Source organism: Portunus trituberculatus, chromosome 50 (genome assembly GCF_017591435.1).
Source record: "Portunus trituberculatus isolate SZX2019 chromosome 50, ASM1759143v1, whole genome shotgun sequence".
Taxonomy (NCBI): domain Eukaryota; kingdom Metazoa; phylum Arthropoda; class Malacostraca; order Decapoda; family Portunidae; genus Portunus; species Portunus trituberculatus.
Window position 1 is genome coordinate 1,603,997 of NC_059304.1, and position 6,663 is coordinate 1,610,659.

Below are 6,663 nucleotides of genomic sequence, written 5' to 3' on the forward strand. Positions count from 1 at the left end.
AAATGGTTAGCCGCCCTTAACATTACCACCTTTTCAGAGTTGCTCAATCTAATGGTCCTGGAAGAATGGAAGAACAAGTTACCCTTTAATATTCTGAGGCATGTGGAAGAAGGGGGAGAGAGTGAGCTTATGTCTGCCGCTAAAGTGGCTGATGCCTTTGCTTTGTTGATGGGATCCCTGGGTAGTAGAGGTCGTGATTCACCATCTAATGTTAGGTCCTCCTTTAGGGAAGGTTTTGGGGCCGCGGGTGGTAAGCCGACTGCATTCTCACCAAATGCATATAATTCCCCCTGGTGTACATACTGTAAGAAACCAGGTCACATGATCCAAAAATGTAGACACCCAAATTGCAAGGCCTCTCAACGTCAACCTTCTTTTGTGGCCCATAAACCTAACACATTTGAGAACAAGAAACCAGTGGCCCTAGCTAACCCTGTCAAATTTCCTCTAGAACTTTATGACTCATACACATATCAAGGTAAAGTGTCCCTGACTGATGGTAAAGACAAGGCAATAAATGTCAAGGTTCTGCGTGATACAGGTGCTGCCCAGTCCATCTTAAGGGAAGATGTCATCCCTAACATCAAACAGGCTTTCACTGGGGAGAAGGTGATCCTTACAGGTCTCAAATCACATCTTTCCTATCCCTTGGCTAAAATTAGCTTACAGTGCCCTTTCATTTCAGGAGAGGTTGAGGTAGCCATTAAACCTGGTGAACTGCCAGTACCGGGGCTACATCTTGTACTGGGTAACGATCTTGCAGGTAACTTGGCTGTTCCAAACTTAATTGTTCTTGATTCCCCCTTAACAGAAAGTCCCACTAAGACCCTGGACGAAACATCCTCTCACTTCTTCCAAGTGTGTGCAGTCACCAGGTCTCAGTCCAAGTCCCATGCCCTTTCACCACCTCCTCCACCAATGACTGCTTCTACTGACAACTTGTACAATGACATCATTTCAAAGGAGAATTTGATTAATGCTCAGGAACAGGATCTCACTTTGGCTAAGATCAGGCATGTTGCCTGTGAGACAAAGGATATGTCTAAATTGCCTTGTTTTTATTACCAGGAAGGAGTCCTGATGCGTGCCTACAGACCACCTGAACTGAAACAACTAGACACCTGGTCAGAAATACATCAAGTTGTCATCCCCTTGTCTGTAAGACCAGCCATTATAGAACTAGCTCATGATGGATTGTCAGGTCATCTAGGCATCCAAAAAACCTACAAGAAGGCTCTTCAACATTTTTTTTGGCTAGGAATGAAAAAGGATGTGTCACACTATGTAAAAACATGTCATATATGTCAAATTGTGGGTAAGCCTAACGAACGCCTTGTGCCAGCTCCTCCGACGCCTATTCCAGTTCAGACGGAGTCCTTCAAAAAGATCGTTCTGGAATGCATAGGGCCCTTACCCAAAACCAAATGAGGGAATCAATATTTGTTAACCCTCATGGATCCCACTACCAGGTACCCTGAAGCATTCCCTCTTAAGAACATCACATCAAAGACCATTGTAAAACATCTAATAAATTTTTTCACCTCGGTAGGAATTCCAAAACAAATCCAGTCTGACAAGGGTAGCAATTTCACTAGCAATTTTTCCAATAGATAGTGAATGAGCTAAACATCGACCATGTAACCTCCTCGGCTTACCACCCCCAATCCCAAGGCTGTCTGGAGCGGTTTCACCAAACATTGTAATCCATGATGAAGAAGTATTGCTTGGAGCATCAAGGAGACTGGGATGAAAGTATCTCTTTCCTTCTCTTCGCCTTAAGAGAATCTCCTCAAGATTCTTTAGGTTACTCCCCTTTTGAATTACTCTATGGTAGACAGGTCAGGAGGCCTCTCAAAATATTAAAGGATCAATGGTTTACTCAAAATACTCCTTCAAGCCCCAGTGTATCTGACTACATCAGTAACCTTAAGAATAAAATCAGTGAAGTCAGATCTTTTGCTAAATCAAACTTCCTCAAATCTTAAACTAAAATGCAACAAAATTCTCTTTCCAAATCTGTCATGAGAGGTTTCAAACCAGGAGACAAGGTTTTACTTTTCTCCCCACTCCAGGCAATGCTCTTCACAGTAAGTTCATGGGGCCTTATGTTGTGGCTCAAAACCTAAGTCCATTAAACTGTGGTCCACACTCCTGACCGTCGTAAGGATTCCCAACTAGTTCATATTAACCTAATGAAATCTTACCACTCCAGAGAACCAGAGGACGACTTGTCTCGCTCTGTACCTGTATGTCTGGTAGGGAAGAAGTCTGGGCCCGTACTTATAAACACTAAGATGACGTCCAAACGGTAAGAAGTCGTCCTAAATCACAAAAATGGCGGAATTCGAGTCTTAGATCCTTAAGACGGCATCCTAAGCCCTAAAGATGCGTCTTACCGCTAAAACACCTCCCGAGGTGTTTTAGCAGTAAGACGCTCATTTCATCCTAAAAGTAAACATGGCCGCCCGAGGGGGACCGCACCGCCACCACCTGCGACAGAGACGGTCGTTTCGTGAGAGGAAGGACGTCCTGAATGAGCTAGATGACCGTGAGCTGGTGAAGAGGTATTGGCAGGATCCTGCTGGTATAATTTTCGTGATAAATTTGGTGCGGGAAAGGCTGAAGAGACCAACTGCAAGGAACAAGGCCTCTCTCCCCGAGATGCAAGTTATCTTCATTGTGGTACCTCGCTATAGGAAAGATTGGTGCCATTGATGGGACACACGTGATGATTGTGGCTCCTAGAGAGTATAAGGTAGAGTTTGTCAACAGGAAGAGATACTACAGCATCAACATGCAGTTTGTGTTTGATGCTTGATACCACATTATTGATGTGGTTGCAAAGTGGCCGGGATTGGTTCACGATGCAAGAATACTTGCTCAAAGTGGACTCTGCACGATATTTGACAGCGGCATCGTCCCAGCTGGGTGTCACTTACTGGGAGATAGTGGCTATCCCAGCAAGAAGTGGCTACTGACTCCATACCTCAGACCACAGCCTGGAGCACAGTCTTCTTATAACAGGTAAGCTACTGAGTAGTAAAATTTAGATAAAGAGTTATCTAATTAATTACCCCACATCACACTAAACACAAAACTAATTATTTACCTCCTATAGTTACACTTTTTCATATAAACTAATATAAAGTGCTAAATTAATGAATTAGGTAATTTGGAAGTATTATTGCAGTTGCACACAATCTTGACCCTCCCCCCTACCATACTGGATTCCTCCATAAGATGAAGTAACCTAACCTAACATTTTGTAACCTCCTCATTGGGTTAGCATTAAGGTAGAGTAACTTAACATTTTGAAACTTGACCAGAACAACTGATAAGGTAAAGTAATTTAACATTGTGTATGCTTTGCCCCCTTTGGATCCCCCTTAAAGGGCTATGATTATGTAAGGTATGTTGGTTGAATCACCAATACAACAAGAAAATTTCCAAATATTTAAGAGTTTCTTCTTTTTATTCTAAGTTTTCATGTGAATATATTAACCTAACCAATGTTATACTAGAGATTTTTTTTTGTTTCATAATATTTAAGCTATCATGTCACAAATCATTATCAAACAATGAATCTTAACTTAACCTTATACATGACATAACCTAAATGTTTGCAGAAATTAAATTAATGCATCATACCACTTTCAAGTACTGCATTGTAAGATTGAAATCTATATTAATTTCAGGGCCCACAAGAAAACCTGCAACATTGTTGAGAGAGGCATCGGGCAGCTGAAGCCACATTTTCACATGCTACACAGTGAAATCCAAGTTGGTCCTCCACCCAAGGTCTGCCAAATTGTAGAGGTTTGTGCATTGCTGCACAACATCTGCAAAGCAAGAAACATCATTCTTCCTGAGGAAGAAGAACATCTAGCTGCAGCCGAGGATGGAGGCAATGAGGAGCGACCCCCAGCACAGAAAGTTCAAAGTCGCCATGAAGGAATCCTTTACAGGGATGAATTTGTTGTGCTTCACTTAAAGTAAGTAACACAACCCATAATGCTGATTATAGTAGCATTCTTCAGTTTTTTCCCCTCTGTCACTTTGTTATTTATATTTATATGTCTTGTTTTGTTGTGTGTGCACTGTTATATTGGTGATTTCATCTTCCTTGTCTCACTCTCTGCCAGTCACCCACAGTTCTTCACAGATACCACAGTATTACTGTTCAGCCTTACAATATTTAAATGGATTATGATGAATGTGTATCTCAGCAACATCTAAAAAAATAATTAACACACTTTCACAACTAACTTAAATGATTCTCTACATTATCAATTGTTCTGTAGTTATCTATCTATCTATCCATCTATCTATCTATCTCTATCTATCTATCTATCTATATATATATATATATATATATATATATATATATATATATATATATATATATATATATATATATATATATATATATATATATATATATATATATATATATATATATATATATATATATATATATATATATATATATATATATATATATATATATATATATATATATATATATATATATATATATATATATATATATATATATATATATATATATATATATATATATATATATATATATATATATATATATATATATATATATATATATATAATGTGTGATACAACATCAAGCAGTAAATCAATGTCTTTCTTTACAGCATTGCTGAGTGATGAGACACCAGTGTCATGACTGCTGAGATTGGTGTTAATCTCATGTAAGTAGATTTTTTTTTTTTTTTTTTTTTTTTTCTCCCATACCTGAAGTAAGTAGATTGCAGGTTGAGCATATAGAAACTGCAGTTAATTTTGTGTTAACACTAATATTTGGTTGATTGGTTACAAACAAAAACAAATAGTACATTATTTATATCTTTATTACTATTTTTCATTTGTTTGTTTCTGGTATTCTAGTTTTTGTGTGTAGTACATGTACTTAGCCTGTTCTGCTTCTTGCTTCCTTTCCTGAGCCGTTATAGATTTTTAAAGGAGTGCAAGCTCAAGCTTCCTTTTTTTCTGCAGGTGGATGATCTCCTCCTCATCCACATAGACCAGTGATGTACCAGGCAAGTCTGGCCCCTGTTGGTGCCACATCACTGGTGCTGGAAGTGGTGTGGCAGGTGCCTCCTCCTCAACACCCACTGCCTCGGTCACCACTTCTCTCTGTTGGGCTGCCTCTGCCACTTCTCCAGCATCATCTGCTGCCTGAATACTGCTGGCATCATTAGTTCTAACTTCAGAAACTAAGCTGATAATGTTTTTGGTTTTATTGCTAAGAACAAAAGTAACAGAAACCAGTAAATCTACCTATGGGTAAGATGTGTTTGACTTAAATCCTATTCTGTTTGAAGGAAGCCCATGTCTAAGAAACTGTAAATACCTAAGACTCGTTATCATTAACACATTCACCCACTACAACACCATACTTATGAATGGGGAGAAGGGATAGGAATTAAGTTAACTTTATTAGTTTTTTTTCTTTTCTTATTACTGTTTTATGTTTGGTTAAGGAATAAAAAAAAAAAAAAAAATTTTCTCAACACTAGATAACAAATTTACCATTGTGTATAACTGTAAGTTGTAAACTAACTGGGAACACAAATATTTTGGATTGCAGACATTTGAGACAACATTATGGCCTAATATTGCTATATCTACAAGTGGCTTATCCTTTGTTAAGGAAGGTGCATTCAATGATGCTTGCCTTATTGGTACACCCATGAATAGAGACATTCTTGGGGGTCCAAAATCTCAAAGATTAACTCATCGAGCTGGGAGAGAGGAGGGTTGGCAGGAGGTCCACCACCTGGAAAGTATAATATAATCTTATTGCTAATGAATTGCAAATACAAATAAATAATTTATAAAGTGTGTTTTCACATAACATATGTAACTCAGATGTGTGGTTGGAGTAATATTATTTGTCAGAGGTAGACATTGCATCATAATTAGTGTGTGCAATAAATGCATCCACTTCACAAAAAAAGAAAAAAAAATGCAGGTAATGGCTGGCACTTTAATATATTAATCACTAGTACAAAACTTTCAATGTTGCTGCTTCCAAACTTAAAACAGGAACAGTTTACTGAAATTTATTCCTTAAAGTGGTTAGGTTCCATGATCTAAATATCAAGTGACCTTAACAGTAGACCTGCTGAAACTTAGTATTTACTCAAATACTAGTAAGCTTACTTGCAAAAAATAAATAACCATAAACAAATACTTTTCCTTAAGTGAAATTGCCTTACCTATTCAGTGCTTAAAAGGAATAATAAGATAAATCATATCTTTTGTTAGGGTGAAACTATGAAATTTCTATCAAGCTCAAAAATATGAAAATCTTGCTGCAACTCACACACAAATATCACACAAAAAATAGCTCCCAAATTGATAACTTACCTGTGGCAGTCATGGCTTCTCTCTGCTTGCTGGTGTTCCGTCATGCCTCAGATTTTATAATATGCCAATGTTTCTGGCACTCCTCAGTGCGGAAAATGTCTGACACGGCAGACACCTCCGCACTATTGCTCCTCCAAGCAGTATTTCTGGCTTCATTAGAGCAGCCAGCTGTGGAGAAGTCGCTCCGGAGTATTTTTGCGAGAATTTTGTATAGGTGGGCCAGATGAAGGCGTCCAGTTCGTCTTCCTGTTCCTC

General features: G+C 38.3%; 1 long non-coding RNA gene across 1 annotated transcript; it reads left to right on the top strand.

Annotated features, from left to right (window-relative positions):
- The first annotated feature begins 2,778 nt into the window (after positions 1–2,778).
- LOC123500190 lies at positions 2,779–5,193 on the top strand. The gene is made up of 4 exons (XR_006673209.1): positions 2,779–3,024; positions 3,696–3,992; positions 4,671–4,727; positions 5,032–5,193. It is a non-coding gene; the product is annotated as an uncharacterized LOC123500190 (long non-coding RNA).
- Positions 5,194–6,663: the final 1,470 nt, after the last annotated feature.